Raw genomic sequence first — 18,116 nt, 5'->3', positions numbered from 1 at the left:
ATGAAAGGTACCACAGTGCTCCAACATTAACATAATCAAAAGTCTGTTGATAGAACTCAAAGGAGGAGTGTAGGCAGTACGCCAAGAACCCCTCAAGCTAGGAGGCCGTTTCCAAACAGATGTGAAGCCCCCAAACTAGGACTGTGGTCCCACGCTGGATCCATAAAGTGTGACAAGCTGTGATTCTTGGGGCTGTTGCTAAACACTGACCCCGCAGGGTGCCGAAATGTTAGCTTTAGTTATTTATTATTATTAATTTAGTTTAGTTACTCTTTTGTCATTTTGAGACTGCTTAAAATAAAGAAATGTCCTCTTTAACTTTATGCCTTTTGGATATCAGGTTATGGAGATGTTGTACTCACTCACATATCCACAGACGTGTTAAGCAGGTGCTGAAGCGTGTGCATGCTGCTGCTGATTAATGTTACACTCCCGCGCTGGCAATGTTCAAAGATGTGACAGGCTTAATGGTTTCAGTCTGTCCTCATTTATCCATCGTTGATCTGACCTTTAGGAGCACAAACATAAAACCCTCACTCTTTCCGTCATTTTACTTTCATTCTGTTTTTTAGCATCCTCACATGTTTTTCAACATTTATGTTTACAAATATGCATTTGAAGATTCTGAGAAGCTTCACTTCAAGCAGACACCTCTGCACTCTGCACGCTGGACAACAGGGGGCAGTGTTGAACTTCGACAGTTGACAAAAATATGCTTCCCCCTAAATGGCACCAATCAAAAACAGGGCTCCCAAACAGCAAGAGCCAATCAGAGTCAAGGCTGCCGTGGCCAGCTTAGAACTACCTGTCAGTCACAGTCTAGTTCCAAGTGAGTAATGGTTCTGCCTCTCTCTCTCTCTCTCTCTCTCTCTCTCTCTCTCTCTCTCTCTCTCTCTCCCTGAGTACACCTCGCCTTTCTCCTTTTCTGTCTTTGTCTCAGGTTCATGTTCTTTCTCTTTCCTCTCTAGCCACTTTCTCACCGTTTGCCATCTTTCATTCCTTCTCTCTGGGCCTTTATGCACCCCTCTCTATCCATCTTTCTCTATCCATCTTTCTCTATTCATCTTTCTCTATCCATCTTCCTCCCTCCACCGAGCTGGCGGCCTCTCTAATCTCATAAAGCAGCCCATCTTAGCACTCTCGCCGTCTGCCTGTCAGAGACACAGAGGAGGTCGGAAATAATAGAATTAGCAGAGAGAGAGAGACAGACAGACAGACAGACAGACAGACAGACAGACAGAAGGCCATCCTCATCAGACAGTGTCACTACTCCACTTCATTCAGGGCCAGATCAGCCGGAGGACTCGAGTTCCTACAACACTGCCAAAATGAATACAGCAATCATGGAGGCCACCATCACCGGCCACCGCCTGCACAGTGAAGTCCCTGCGTAGGCACACTCCAGCCCTGAGGAGGGGCGGCTCTATAACGCTCCAGCCCTGGAGGGGTGGCTCCACAACACAGCAAGCCAGGCAGGGACATTTACTTTTTATGGGTAAGAGAGTTTCAAACAGGATAAATGGCCAGCATGTTTCAGAGAATCAGATGTGTCAGAAATCTGCTGTCCGATCTTCCTTCTTTCTCTTGCTGTGTGTAAGAAAGAGTGAATCATAAATTATATTATGCTTTTGTCACACCCACAATCACATGCATCTGAATTGTAATGTCACATCAGGTAATGTCACATCAGGTGATGTCTCAAACCACATGACTTTTATTTGATCATATTTATGGTATTATAATAAAAGTTCTGCTTGGCCAGGAATATACAATCCTGCCCTGTTCTACAGGTCTGAGACCTGAACCTTGAACCTGGAGTCGCCTCCAGTGGTGGAGACCTGCTGAACTGCATGTGCAGTGGATGCAGTCAGTGTTGTTTGTACAGATAAACCACTCTTCCATGACACTATGCAAATGACGACTGAGCCCAAGGAAAGACACAACGTGTATGCACTGTTAGCGTGAAGAAGAATTTTAAAAAGTCACTTCCAGGAAGAGCAAAACGAGTTTCTGCACAATATGTCGCATGTGGTCTATGTGGCACGTCTAATGCGCTGGATCTTAAAATAATCTCACCCAGAACACTGCATGCATAAGATACACACACACACACGCACAGACGCACACACACACACCCACACACCCACACACACACACACACACACACACACACACACACACGCACACACACACAGACACACACACACACACCCACACACACACACACACACACACCCACACCCACACACAGACGCTCACACACACACCCACACACACACACACACACACACACAGACACACACGCACAGACGCACACACACACACAGACACACACACACACACACCCACACACCCACACAGACACACACACAGACACACTGCACTGTTATGTGCACGCTAGTGAACTTTAAATGGTGACTAGATGTGAGGCTATGGGAAGTGTGAAATGGGAAGAATTGTGTTGTAGACAGGACTGGGAGTCTGTAGGCTTATACTGGATGGTGGAATTTAAACAAGAATTTGTAAAGCATTCAAAAAGGTTATCCTCATGCTAGTATGTCCTGTATTCCAGGGTGTCCTGTAATGTGCATGTAGCAATACCAATAACGTGATCAACATATCTCAGAAATGCTAAGGGTTCAAGTCCAGTGTGTTGCTCCAAAATGTTCCTCCTTAATCAATACACTGTTTAGTAGCTTTTTATTATGTCATGGTATGAGTTACCTTTACAAGAGGGATTAAGAATATGTCATTTCCAGTGGAAAATAACTTTAATACTATTGGACATTGTATTAATGACATACTGTATCTGTTTGCATTGCCAGTTGTTGCTATGGCAGTAATGAAAATAGGAAATTCAAAGAACTGATCTACACTCTTGGAACTTTAGAACCTCATGAAATGAATGTGATGATTTAAACATCTACTGTTTCATATACAAACTGGGTTCTCCTCCTATTAATTCAGAAACTCTTTCTTGCACTGCTGATGAAGGACCTCTGTCTAAAACGTCCTGTTTCTCTGCAAGCTTTGTGTACTTTGTTACAACTTTCTCTCTCTCTCTCTCTCTCTCTCTCTCTCTCTCTCTCTCGCAAATCATATCTCGCAAGTTACAAATGTTTTACCTGTCAAGCTCACAAGGGAAACACATTTCCAAGGAATGTGTTGAATAAGAACAAGGGAATAAAGACTGAATAAAAAGTTATTAAAATCTGCTACAGTGCTGAGACTGAAAACACCTCAACTGAGCTGTGGCCTCACAAACTTTAGACAACAATCCAGAAAAGCTATTTTCCCAACTCTGTGCCAGTCCCCCAGAGCAACCTCGGCAGATAGATCTGACAAGTTCTCTGATGTTCTCTTTGGTTTGTGTCCACTGTTACATCAGGTCTCTGTGGTGCTGCACGCCGGACAAGTGTTCTAATTTTCTGCAGAAAATGTGTCCTCTGCTATGTTTCCAGAAGATGCGTCCCATGCCATGTGTCCAGTGGTGTAGTGGAGAGCAGGCTCGACACACTTCAGCTGTGACAGTGCCCACAGGAACCTGGTATCTGCCATGGGGTCAGATCAGTGAAAATCCACAGCAAGCAGGTCCTCCCCACCACATACTCCAGTAGCCATATTAAAATCAACACCCCATGCAAAATTAAATGACATTCCTTTTATTCCTCTGTGGGGGATCAGAGTGCTGATCCCTTCTGCTCTTTCTGTGCACCCACACTGCGGATGCTCTCTGGCCAGCGGCCTGCACTAGCTCTGACTCCCTCACTAATCAGCTCTTCGTCTTCTTCTCTGACGGCAGGATTGCAACAGCAGGCTGGGTTTGATGCCCCTTTCAAGATGCCATAATCCAGCATTTCAATCAGAGAAGACTAAACTCCAGGAGTGTGGATGTAGTATCATAAAGAATAAACAGAAATATTGGAGTTAGAAGTCTTTTGTAGCACTGCTCTGTCTCTACAGGAGGGTGGGCACAGGGGGAAGGGCACACCTCTAATCCAAACTAGCCAATGGGGTGTAGTGCTCAACCAAGTGCTCAACCAATCACCAAGCCAACCAACCAACCCACCCATCCTACACACATACCTACATACCAATCAATCTACCAACCAACCAACCAACCAACCAACCCATCAACCAACCCACCCATCCTACATACCTAACCTACAAACCAATCAATCTACCAACCAACCTGTCAATTCCAGGTTCAGAGATTAAAAGTCCTCACCAGGATTTTGCTCAAGCTTGCTAGATTTTCTAATTAGCAATCCAGGTAAAATTAGTGGAATCAACACAATCCAGGAAGCCTGAGCAAAATCCTGGTGAGGACTTTTACTTTCTGAACCTGGAATTGACACCACTATAAATAATAAAATATGGTAAATAAATTATTTGTTTATTCTTTGGAAAACATGTTTCTCCCTGAAGAGACTGAGCAAAAATTTTGTTTCTATAAGGCATCATTCACACAGCAGCCACTGACAGACAGATGGCCTAACCTGTCAACATAGGAGGAGTTACTCTGCTAATGGACTATCTGACTCAAGGCAAATGACCAAAGTACAAACAGCACATGTATAATATAACAAATGCATGACAAGCCATGTTCTCAGGACAAGCTCAAGCATTCATACAACTAAACAATTGTACACAACTACTATGGCTCATCGTGACTAAAACTGGACATTTCTCACCAACCCAGTTTAACTGGTGTTCCTCAACTTTGGCCTAGGATTGTGAAACACCAAATACTGTATGATTCTGGCCTTATCGCACTGTTTTGATGTCCTTGCTTATAAAACTCAATAACTGTGTCTTAAAAGCAGCTGTCCAGCAGATTTGCACAACTATGTAAACTATCTATTTCTATATATACAGTTTTATGGGCACTTCTAAGTCCAACATTTCCATTGTGGAATAATTCTCAAATGGATGTGTTTTATAAGACACAGTTTTTAACCATTTTGATCAATGCAAATGCTTTGGCCACTGAAGTTGATGTTTAGACAGGGTGAAATCAGCACCTTGGTGTCCCTGTGTTTTCCTTGGCGTGTCTTTGCTCACGGACGGTGAAGGCTCTAGCTGCATAAGATCATCACAGGAGTTTATTCTTGGCCTGTCGAGATGCTAATAAACTCAAACGGACTCTAGTGCTCTCAGTGCACATGTGCAGTAGGATGACAGAGGAGTCATTATAAACCATTAATCATTACCAAAGATCTAAAGATTTTGTTCATTTTATTGCTTTATCTGTTGCACTTCTGAAAATAGCAGTAGTGAACCAGTACACAGGGTGATAAACTCCCATCCTGGAGTCTGTGGTCCTGATGTGGTTCAGCCCTGACACACCTGGTCTTAAAAATCAGGAGCTACTGAATAACTTGTGTGAACTGGGCTGTGTGTGTCAGATTACTGTTCGAGTAAAGCATACTTAAGAATTGCATAAGCTATTAGAACTGCAGAGCCGGCAGTGAGCTAGAGCTTCGCTGGGTTTCATTGCTACAGGCAGTGTGCAGTAATTAAACAGATCGACTATAAAGAAGATCGACAAGCAACATAATGAAGTCCATACGGAGGCCGACCCTAAACTGACAATACAGAGGGAGGAAGTGGGACAATCATTAAACATACTGCACATAGTGGGTGCCATACTGTGACACTAAAAATTAAAACTGTGCAAACAGACATTCAACTTTAAAGAGCAGTAGATAACTGACAGTTGCGGTGTATCAGGGTGAAGGGTATCAAAATTATTTTTGTCTCTCTGGCTTGGAGAGTTATGCAAAATTGTCTTGCTAGTTTATTTCCCCAGTGTGACTAGTGATTGCAGTGCAGTGGATCCTGAAACTGGGCATACTCACACCTGAATACAGGCACTTGGGTCTTGTGTGACCACCTGACCTTTGATAATACCTGGTCCATGATAACTAAAGCTACAATTTTCTATGTTTTCAGGTTTTACAGAGGAAGTTTGTTTTGTTGTTGCAAACATGTGACCACACTCTGGGGACTCTTTTTGAATGCTCAGTCTCGTTGATGATTTATGAGGTCAACACATGTTGCTGGATGTCTGGCCAATAGGAGGTGACTGAACTTTTATTCTACACTATAAAACAGGCAAAACACGTGTCAGTTGCATCTGTGAAGAGCTCCTACTTTATTTGGTCTCTTCACATCGCACCAGACACCACTCTGGACACAGACAGCATGAGCATGTTGTAAATTCCTCTGCTGACTGCGATGAAGGAGTTTTGATAGTATGGGGATGCATAGATCCTACTCGAACACCTTCTTATAGTCTTTGAAGGAAATCTAGAGATCTGGAGATGGATCTAGAAATGGATCTAGACACTCCATCCTACCCTGACCTTTGGAGCAATGGAGAATCTGTTAAATCTGATTCACCTCCTGAAAGCTGAGCTATTATACCAGCTCGGACTTTATTATTCAATTCAGGATCCCCACAAGCTCAAAATCTTTCAGGATAAGGGAGCTTACAGTTTGGAAAGTCTTATAATAACATAGCTACAGATACAGTTCCTGAATGTTCTGCCCTGCTGGATCACAATCTGGTAAACAAATGTTCTATTATTGTATCATGGTAGTGTCTAGAAGCAACACTAACTAATCCACGAAGCTGTAGATCATGCCAGCACATTGTGTGGGGCTGGAGAAGGTTGAAGCACCAGTCCTCTTCACGTCGCTCACTACAGAGTTACGACTGGAACAGCAGCAGCATGAGAACGGGGTGTCAGGAGCTTCACAGAATGGGTTTCCATGGCTGAGCAGTGGCACACAAACCTAAGATCACCGAATGCCAAAGTTCAGCACCTGCTCTTTCACAAGGCTCAGGGCAGGAGGTCCCAGGGACAGGTACCTGAGGTTAGATGCAAACATGGTGATGTTTTGACATTTTTACACCATCACCAAATACACCAAATACATTCAATAGCACATCAAATGAAATGCATCCTGTCAGTTTTGACATTTTAAACACCTTTAATCACCTTTGACTTTTAAAAATGTTACAAAATGACCTTTCGTCAACTCCAGAAAAATATACAGTGGCATGATTAGTCTACACCCTGACAACATAAACTTACACTTCACAACTTACTTACACTTACAACTTTAATTTGAAACCCTCTACCAAGTGTGCTTGACATGTGTCAATGTTATTCAAAGTAATGGTTACTGGGATGCAATACCTTACCAGTAACTGGAAGGTTTAGTGGGGCATTGTAAAGCTGCTTTGTGACAACAACTGTTGTAAAAAGCGCTATATAAATAAAATTTGATTGATTGATTGATTGATGTGTCACCTGAATAAGAATATGACCTTATTACACAGATGTGCAGTCAAATGGTCACATAATCAGTGTAGACTGTTAGATTGTCAGAACGCTTCCCTCTCGATACTACTGCTGGTGAATACAGTGGCACACCAGCAACAGAAGCTGTTTTGTGACAGGCTGACTCATTTTTAAGCACCCAGCCAACTGACCAGGGTGACCACTCCATATGATAGCTCTCTCTCATTTATGTCTCACTGGTTAACTCAGTACTGAAAAAATTATAAGACAAACTATACACAAATCAAATTAGATATTTTTGCCAAAACCACACAGCTCAACCTACACCAGATTTAAAATATGTATTCACAAAAACTTGCTAATGCCCACCAAGTCTGGTTTATATAAGTTAATCTGATTCAAGGTAACAGTTACTGAAATGCAATTCTATACATTATTACTAATGGCAAGGCTGATGCTGCCTGTGACAAAAGCAACATTCAACAATGTTCAAGATGTTCAAAATCTTCTCTTCTCTCCTCAAACCCTCCCCCCTCCATCCCATCCACACTCCTCCAGACAATCTCCCACGAACTCCTCCCTTTCATCTCGACCATCATCAACAACTCCTTATCTTCAGGAATTGTGCCATCATCATTCAAGGCGGCTAGGGTGGTGCCAATCCTAAAAAACCCAACCTTGATGCCACCAACATCAGCAACTACAGACCGGTATCTCTCCTCTCATTGCTTTCTAAGATCCTTGAACGGGCTGTACACAACCAGCTATCCTCTTTTCTCTCACAGAACCAGCTTCAGGACCCCAACCAATCTGGCTTCAAGCCAGCACATTCTACGGAAACTGCACTCATTGCAGTAACTGAGAAACTCCATGCGGCTAGAGCAACTGGACTATCATCAGTTCTGATTCTGCTTGATCTTTCGGCGGCCTTTGACACAGTCAATCACAAGATCCTCCTGTCCATCCTCTCAGGCCTTGGTATCATTGGCAATGCATGGACGTGTATTTGCATCCTACCAAATTTGTATTTGCATCCTATGCAAATACAAATACAGAGTTTGCATCCTACCTGGAGGGTCGTTCCTACCAAGTAACATGGGGAGGATCAACATCCACGCCATGCAAACTCTCCACCGGTGTTCCACGAGGCTCAGTGCTGGGTCCACTTCTTTTTTCCCTTTATACCCGCTCACTGGGTGAGTCAATCACTGCACATGGCTTCTCTTATCACTGTTATGCAGATGACACCCAGCTCTTCTTTTCCTTCCCACCTTCTGACACACAGGTTTCAGCTCGAATCTCTGCATGTCTAAAAGACATTGCCTCTTGGATGGCAGCTCACCACCTAAAGCTTAATCCAAGCAAGACAGAGATGCTGTACATCCCTGCAAGAGCCAGTCCTCATCACGATCTTTCTATCTCATTCGAGAACACTGTGATCACTCCATCCATGGAAGTGCGTAGCCTTGGTGTAGTTGTTGACAATCAACTCTCCTTCACGGCCCACGTTGCTAACACAACACGATCATGCAGATTCACCCTTCACAACATTCGGAGGATTCGGCCATTTCTCTCTAGGGAGGCCACTCAGGTCCTTGTCCAGTGCCTTGTCATCTCAAGACTGGACTACTGCAACTCCCTCCTCGCTGGTCTTCCTATGCATGCCATCAAACCCCTGCAACTGATCCAGAATGCTGCAGCTCGGCTGGTCTTCAACCTTCCCAAGTTCAGCCATTTCACTCTCTTGCTGTGCTCGCTCCACTGGCTTCCGGTGGCTGCCCGCATCAAATATAAAACCCTGGTGCTGGCCTACAAAGCAAAGAATGGTCCAGCTCCTCCTTACTTAATGGCCATGGTAAAACCCAGATGCATACCTAGAGCCCTCCGCGCCTCAAGTATGTCTCGTCTTGACCCTCCATCATCCAGGACACACGGGAGACAAGCATCCAGACTTTTCTCTGTCCTGGCTCCAAGGTGGTGGAATGAACTTCAATCAATCAATCAATCAATCAAATTTTATTTATATAGCGCTTTTTACAACAGTTGTTGTCACAAAGCAGCTTTACAAGTGCCGAGTCCTAGCCCCCAGTGAGCAAGCCAAAGGCGACAGTGGCAAGGAAAAACTCCCTAGTTTTTTTGCATGAGGAAGAAACCTTGAGAGGAACCAAGACTCAGGGGGGGAACCCATCCTCCTCTGGCCGACACCGGTCACCATGACAACAACAACAATTTAGACAGAAAGAAGAGAAAGAAAAGGAAAAATATGTAATAATGTCCATCATGATGTATGCATCCGGTTAGGCAGGAGGTGGCTGGCTCAGGATGGATCGCTGGTCTCCTCATCTCATTAATCCTCAAGCAGGCGGGCAGCCATGTGGAGAAATGAAACAGGGAAAATTAGCTCTGTATGAGGACATATAAAGGACAGGTAAAATTATAAACATTTCCGGAGTGTGGCAGCAACTCCGGCATTTAGTTAAATTATTACAGCCTAGCAAAAAAGGCAGAACCAGAAGGTAACATAGGCTTGGGGGCATTCTGAGACAATGGCATCCGTCCACTGCACTGTCAACAAACTTGAGTGACCACAAGCAGTGACAGGACGACAGCACCAGCGCCCCAGTCTACCATAAAACCCTTCGTCTATGAACCCCTGGATCTGTACTTTTATCTAAGGGGGGATATTAATTATCAAACACTAAACTAAATAAGTGGGTTTTCAACCTAGACTTAAAGATTGTGACTGTGTCGGAGTCCCGGACGCATTTAGGAAGATTATTCCAAAGCTGGGGGGCCTTACAAGAAAAGGCTCTTCCCCCTGCTGTTACCTTATTAATTTTTGGAACTAATAAAAGACCAGCACCCTGTGATCTTAGTGGGCGTGGGGGTTCGTAATAGGAAATAAGTTCCTGAAGGTACTCAGGAGCAAGCCCGTGCAGTGCTTTATAAGTTAATAAAAGAATTTTAAAGTCAATACGGAATTTAACTGGGAGCCAATGCAGGGCTGATAGGACTGGACTGATATGCTGAAATTTTCTAGTTCTGGTCAGAACCCTGGCTGCGGCATTTTGAACTATTTGAAGTTTATTTAGATTCCTATTTGAACATCCTGACAGTAGTGCATTGCAGTAGTCTAATCTAGAGCTAACAAAGGCGTGCACCAATTTTTCCGCATCATCCTGTGATAATGCATTTCTTAATTTAGCAATGTTACGGAGATGTAGAAAAGCTATCCTAGTAGTATTATCTATGTATTTATCAAATGATAGGTCAGAGTCGAGTATGACGCCTAGGTTTTTGGCTACTGTGCCAGGTGTAATGGGGTAGCCTGCGAGATTAAGCATTAGATCTGGAATTTTCTGTTTTGAGGCCTTAGGGCCCAGAAGAAGAACTTCTGTTTTGTCCTCATTAAGTTGGAGGAAGTTTAGAGACATCCAGCATTTAATATCTCTTACACAGGCCTCAATTTTTCTTAAACTGAGTTTGTCATCAGGTTTGGCTGATATGTAAAGTTGAGTGTCATCTGCATAGCAGTGAAAATTGACACCATGTTTGTTTATAACTGTGCCCAGTGGTAGCATATATAATGTAAATAATAGTGGTCCTAGAATGGAGCCTTGCGGGACCCCATATTTAACTTTTGTACGTTTGGATGGAATATTATTGAGCTCTACAAACTGATAGCGATTTGTTAAGTAAGAATGAAACCAAGAAAGGGCTGTGCCAGAGACTCCAACCCAGCGTTCTAACCTTTCTAGCAAGATCCTATGATCAATTGTGTCGAAAGCTGCACTAAGATCAAGAAGCACTAACAGCGATACATAACCTTGATCTGAAGCAAGGAGGAGGTCATTTGTTACTTTAACTAATGCTGTTTCAGTACTGTGATGGGGCCTAAAACCAGATTGGAACTTTTCAAATATGTGATGCCTATGCAGATATAGGCATAATTGCTGGGCAACAGCTTTTTCTATGATCTTAGATATAAATGATGTGTTTGAAATGGGTCTATAATTAGATAGTACAGTAATCAGAGGTTTAATAACTGCTAATTTACATGATTTGGGCATGTGACCTATTGTAATGGATGAGTTAACTATAGTTAGAAGAGGTTCAGTTACCGCTGGTAATACCTCTTTTAATAACTTTGATGGAACCGAGTCTAGTGTGCAGGTAGCACAATTTAAGGAAGAAATTATTTTCTCTAATTCTGATTGTGGGAGTGGATGAAAAGCATCAAGTTTTTCTCCCAGTATGCAATTTAAATCGATGTCAACCAAACCAGATGACATACCAGTTGTATTGCTGATAAAAGGTTTTATATTTTGTCTAATATTCTCTATTTTATTATCAAAAAAATCTATAAATACATTACTAGTGAGGTTTACTGGAATCTGAGGTTCTGCGCCTGCTTGATTTTTTGTAAGTTTGGAAATAGTATTAAAAAGAAATCTAGGATTGTTTTTATTTTTCTCTATCAGTGAGGCTAGGTATGCTGAGCGTGCTTTAGCGAGTGCCCGTTTGTAGTCAATGATGCTATCCTTCCAGGCACAGTAGAATACGTCCAACTTAGTAGATCGCCATTTACGCTCTAATTTACGTGCTATTTGTTTTAAGTTTCTAGTTTGGTCAGTGTACCACGGAGCGAGTTTTTTAGATCTAGTCTTTTTATATTTGAGTGGAGCTACTATGTCTAGAGCTGATCTGCAGGTATTCTCTATGCAACTTCCCTTGTGTGTCGGAACATTGGAGTCACTTGCTGTCTTCAGACGCCGACTGAAGACCCACCTCTTTCAAGTGCACTTTGCATAATTATGCTTTGTCTATTGTGCTTTATCGTCTCTTTCCTCAGGTGTTTGTTACAGGTATTGCTTACTGTCTTTTTCTCAGGTATTGTGCATAATTGGGTTATAGGAATTGTTTACTGTCTTTCCTCAGGTGATGTGTATATTCAGGTATAATTGTTAGGTATCATTTGACTTTCATCTAGTGGTTTTTCCAGCTTAGAGTACCTTGTGTTCAGGACTATCTATTCTACCTTGGAGATTCCAAGCAACTACATAGCACTTTTGTAAGTCGCTCTGGATAAGAGCGTCTGCTAAATGCCATAAATGTAAATGTAAATGCAACAACATGGAACAGATCTGAGCTTTTATACTATCACCTAAACCCCAGGAAGCTGCTTCGCATGAAGAATGAAGTGTGCTGTACTTTAATAACAATGGCAGCACATCAAGTCCTACACATGTGCAGTGGTTCTTGGACCCCATTATTGTAACTTTTCTTGGCTATATGGCAACAAATGATCTACAAACACCAGCCTTGGCAGTACACCAAACATTTGGCCAACATGTTCTCACTTCTGGACATAAACATGGCTTCATATGATTCTTTGAAGCACTTTGCTGTTGTGTATGAACAGCTGCATTATTACAAAACTGCTCTTGTAGGAACAAGGAACATTATTAATAAACTGCTGTTGTAAAGGTGGATTATTAGTCATTTTTAGGATTATATACTGCCTTTGAAGGAATCCTATCAGCTGTACAATTACAAATGCTTATAAAACAATATTGGTATTGTAATAATGCACTCTGGACTCAATAGGTAAATAAAAATGAAAAAAAAAACACAGTAATAATTATCTCCATGGTAACTATATCTACCTATCAACCAGTGCTACTTTGCCTTATATCACCAACATTGTTAAGTCATTAACCATCTCCTGATAATCTCCTAATTTGAAACACTTTCATAGACTGAGGTTCTCATAAAGTATGCAGTATAAAGTGTGATTCAAATACATCTAAAACTCATATTAATATAATTTCATGCACAGTCTAATTAAACAATGGATGCTATGTGATTCAGTTCTGAGAGTTGAATTAATTTGCAATTACAATTTATGTCAAAAATTGAACTGCTTGTCCAGTATTTTACTGTATTTCTTCAAAATTGTTTACAAATCGTTACAAAACTTGTCAAACACATTTGTTGAAGGTTTGCGATTATTAATCATCATATGTGTAGGATTCTTGAAAAACTCTAACTCCATGACTTATGTCTTACACTGTAAAAAATTTCAAGTCTCACCAACTAAAAAAATCTTAGTGACCCGTTGCACCTAATTTTTTTAGTTGGTCTAATTTAAGCTCTGCAAATTGCAAATTTTAAGTTCTGCTGACAACTACAGAATTCAGTCTAATTAAAGAAAATAAGTTGAGCCAACAAAATGTTATATATTAACCAAATACACCTAGTGAGTCCAACAAAATGTTTTATGTTGTTCCAGCTACAATTGTTTAGTTCAGGTAATTATTCATTAGTATCCAAGTTGTCTGAACTATACATTTTATGCTTTATGAAGTAAGTTCAAAATATACAGAATATAATTAAGTAATTGTGCATTTTATTTGCATGTCAAAAAGTAAACATAAAATATTACCAAACAGGTATATGAGAGCTGCTTTATAAATGTAATAAAAATTGAAACGTCGTCGAGTCAGGAGGACAAGAATGAGCCATGACACAAACGTTAGCTCAATGCTAATTTATTAATAACCGTTAATCGGTAGCTTGTCCTTGCCAACCACAACAGTATTAACACTAACATTACTAAACTCATAGCAAAGTTAAAACACTGAAAAACAACTTGTTGGCTTAGCTCTAGTTTTGATAACTATACGTTTGGAAAATATGTTGAAATACGACCTAGTTCAAAATTCAAACTCAACAAACACCACCAAGTTAGTTGTGTTAGCTTAGTAAAGATCCACATTAACTTCACTCAGTGAACGTTTGAAGTCCTCTAGATAAATGGTGAAACGCTGGGTCTTCATTTTAGTTTTGGTGCAGAAGGCGCCAAGAAAATCTTCTCTCGAGCATGCGCATTAGTTTCACCACTACCACTATTGCTCGCCCAACACAGTTTTTTACTTTGGACTTGACATGTTGACTGAGAACCATAATGCTCATTCACTGAACACAAAATATTAAGTTGAATGGTAAAAATGCAGCAGCTGATGGCACAACTCGTTTTTTGTTTTTGGAGTAACAATTTTTATGTTTCATGCTTTGCCCACATAAATTTTTATATTCACAGAACATAAGCAAACAAAGATTTTTTACAGTGATAGCAATCAGTCTGAATTAAGGAGCCATCAGCACACAAATGTACACATGTACCTGCAGTGACAGGGTGATGCTAAGCTAACTCACCAGCAGGCTCTACAGTGCACAATTACAGTTTCTCGAAGAGTACTTTCTTCAAATCTTAAGAGTTCTGGTAATAAGAGTGGACCAGTGAACTATAGGATTGTACATTGGGGTGATACTTAGCAGGAATCACCCCTGCATTTGTCTGCTGTAGTGTCAGATATAGACAGACTTTTGGTCTCTTCTCATTATCATGGGCATCCAAATCATTTTCTTGTTAACTGCTGTCTGCTGAGAGGCTAACGGGCTCTCCAAGGCAAACCAAAGGACACAGGAACACAGTCTGGGATTGAATATTTACCCCATATATATGGGGGTAAATGAATATTTCTTCCTTGTAAGGGAAGAAAAGGAGCAAAGTGTTCCAGTAGTGTGGGCAGTGTTGTGAGCAGTGGTGTGGGCAGTGTCGTGGGCAGTGTCGCTTGCAGTGTTGTGGGCAGTGTTGTTTGCAGTATCGTGGGCAGTGTCGTTTGCAGTGTTGTGGGCAGTGTCGTTTGCAGTGTCGTGGGCAGTGTTGTTTGCAGTGTCGTGGGCAGTGTCGTTTGTAGTGTTGTTTGCAGTGTCGTGGGCAGTGTCGTATGTAGTGTTGTTTGCAGTGTCGTGGGCAGTGTCGTTTGCAGTGTCGTGGGCAGTGTCGTTTGTAGTGTCGTGGGCAGTGTCGTTTGCAGTGTCGTGGGCAGTGTCATTTGCATAATTGTGGTCCCAAGCAACAAAGTTCCACAAAGCTGGTCTGATGAGTGAAACTGCAAACGCTGTTTCACATGAAGAAGTGACCCCCACATGGGAAAGAACTCCACTCAGAATCAGAGAACTTATGCATAATGTTGTTAGCCTACTTTATGCATTTTGGGTAGAGAAAATGTTCAAAACAAAAAAAGATTCTGCTCTTTGCCTCATCTCATAGACATAAAAACACGCCTCACCCACAATTATGCACCGGTGAGGAACTTGGTGAGACATGGGCATGTGTGTGTGTGTGTGTGTGTGTGTGTGTGTGTGTGTGTGTGTGTGTGTGTGTGTGTGTGTGTGTGTGTGTGTGTGTGTGTTAGAGCTGCTATCACTCCTATACACAATCAATACTCAGCCCAGGCATTACCAGATATGTTGCAGGTACTAAAAGAATCCTCTCCTGTTCAAAAGAATTCAGAGCCGTAGCTCTATGTATCAGTGTGCATGCACTGTGACCCTCATCCTACTCAACTAGATGTTTGATTACTGTGGATGCCGTGTGACACGTGACACTGAAGTGTAGGTTGTGATGGAAAATGCCATGTCTCAATTTTACTGAGAGATAATATGTGAAATAAACTAGTGTGTTTGGTGACATGACAACCTGTGTGCTTGTGTTACTTTCACTGACAATCTGAGTGCCCGTGACTTTTACAGAGAGAACCAAGTTGTTGTGATGGAACATCTCCACAATTGTGCCGACCATGAAGGACCTACTAAGTGAAGATCTGACTCTCCACCTGTGAGGTTTCACAAATTTGTAAGGCAAGTGTAAATTAATTTTAGATGCCTGTTGTGCTGCAGTCATCCGAAGTATTGAAAAAAAATTATAAAAGAGGAACAAAATAACAAAAAAGAGATATATAGGGCCGCCAATACTAGGACAAGATAGTCCAGTTTTATAAAAACTCAGTTGCATTGAGGCTGGACTGAACGCTGCCAGCACATAAAGAGGGAATAAAGAGACTAGGAGAAATCGTACTGGTACATGGGGAAGGCAGGAGCCTAGCGTAGGGTATTCGAGGTGATTGCAGAACGCACACAGGCCTAGACTGAACTAAAATTAATATGTCTCTCTGTAATAATAGTAAAATGGGAATAAAAGGGAAAAAGGGAAAACCTAAGGACACATCATTGCAATACACGACACCAGCTAATCTTAATTTTATGATAACAAACTATGGTCCAGAGAGAGTAGAACAAGTTCATGAATGGGTGTCCGACTGTGGGTTTCCAGTTAAGGGATCAGGATCATGGAACAGATAAGGAGATTAAGGGAGAAGTTGACAGAAGGCAAAAAGCGTGTAGATGTAGGAAAGGTAAACGTAGGTTTGTGTAAATTGGAAGGCAGTTGAATGTGGCAGGAAGAAGCAGGTAAGAGAAGCAGGAGGTCCTCTTCAACTCTCTCAGTGTCTGACGTTGCAGGCTGATCCTGACCTGGAAGCTTGAAGACAGAGGACCTTCATGTAAGTGGCATAGCGTGTGATGGGCCTGATGAAATGTATGAAAAGATAAACAGCCCAACCGTGAAAGGCTGTGACTGGTGGACATGTACTGGCACCCTAAGAATTCACTCATCTATTGTGGTTAAACACTCTGACTTTGCAAGAACTGAGCTGTAATTCACACCCTCAGTTCCTTTTTCTGTGCAACACTGTAAGTGCTAAGTGTGTTGCTTTCAGTTTACTAACATTCCTCCCCAAGTCTCCTTAGCAAAACCTGTTGAGACTTGGCAGAGTGTAGCTGTTGGTCAGAGAAAATGCACCAATTGAGTAATTGGCAAGAATCCTGTCATCTTTTACAATAGTGCACTATATTAAATGCATGTGGGTGCTGATGCTGAACGCAGCATGATGATTTGTGAGGAGAAGAAGTGCAGGTTCAGTCCTGTAGATATTTTCTCATGGCGGTGGCACTATGTCCAGTTTGCCTGTATACAGATCCAGATGCAGTGTCAGCTACCCAACCTTTTTCTGCATTTTCTTTGTAGATGGGTCAGCATCCAGGGATCCCAACACTGGGCAGAATAGAGTAGGTTGGGCTGTAGTTACCCAACACTGGGCAGAATAGAGTAGGTTGGGCTGTAGTTACCCAACACTGGGCAGAATAGAGTAGGTTGGGCTGTAGTTACCCAACACTGGGCAGAATAGAGTAGGTAGTGCATTATTTGCCCCATCCTATTGAGTTCACTCAGGTCCCTACCACATCACCTCTCAGGAAAGCTGAGCTGTATGCCTGAGCTGTATGCCTTAACACAAGCATGCAAACTGTCAGAAGGTAAATCTCACTGATTTACACTGATAGCAGGTGCTTTCAGTGTAGTTCATGATTTTGGGGCCAATTGGAAACAGTGATTTCTTCACTAGATCAGGGACCCCTATGCACACCATCTCGTGTTCGATCTCCTACATGCTCTCCAGTTGCCGTCTGCTATTGCTGTGTGTAAATGTGTTGCCTGCACGTACGCCGCTGATTCTGTCTCTAGAGGGAACCAAGCTGTGGGTGCAGTTGCCAAAAACACTGCACTGCTCCCCCCCGCCCATGCAAGTTTCGCTTTTGACCTTATAACTCACAACCTCCATTCCCCTCACAGATCTTCAGTGCACAGCTACTCAAGATGAGAAAGCAGCGTGGAGGAAAGCGAGCTTTTCGGGATGTTGTGTGGCGTTGTCCTTTGGGCCGCTCATGTTAACCTAAATTTATGTTTCCTTACTATGCTAAGTTGACCCATGGGAAGACCCATGTGTCAAAAGGTCAAAAGTGTGTGAAGATATTACCAAAAAAGCCAAGTAACTAAATGAAATGTTGCGAGGTGTTAGAGGATATGAAGACGAGGTGCATTCAAATAAGCAATTTTTA

The 18,116-nt window shown here is 42.1% G+C and overlaps 1 long non-coding RNA gene across 1 annotated transcript; it reads left to right on the top strand.

The window, feature by feature from the left end:
* Positions 1-6,229: 6,229 nt before the first annotated feature.
* On the top strand, positions 6,230-9,735 carry LOC143477013 (uncharacterized). Its single transcript, XR_013121443.1, has 2 exons — positions 6,230-6,873; positions 7,872-9,735. It is a non-coding gene; the product is annotated as an uncharacterized LOC143477013 (long non-coding RNA).
* Positions 9,736-18,116: the final 8,381 nt, after the last annotated feature.

The sequence above is a fragment of the Brachyhypopomus gauderio genome, chromosome 15 (genome assembly GCF_052324685.1).
Source record: "Brachyhypopomus gauderio isolate BG-103 chromosome 15, BGAUD_0.2, whole genome shotgun sequence".
Lineage (NCBI taxonomy): Eukaryota > Metazoa > Chordata > Actinopteri > Gymnotiformes > Hypopomidae > Brachyhypopomus > Brachyhypopomus gauderio.
This window is presented reverse-complemented; position numbering and strand designations above follow the sequence as displayed.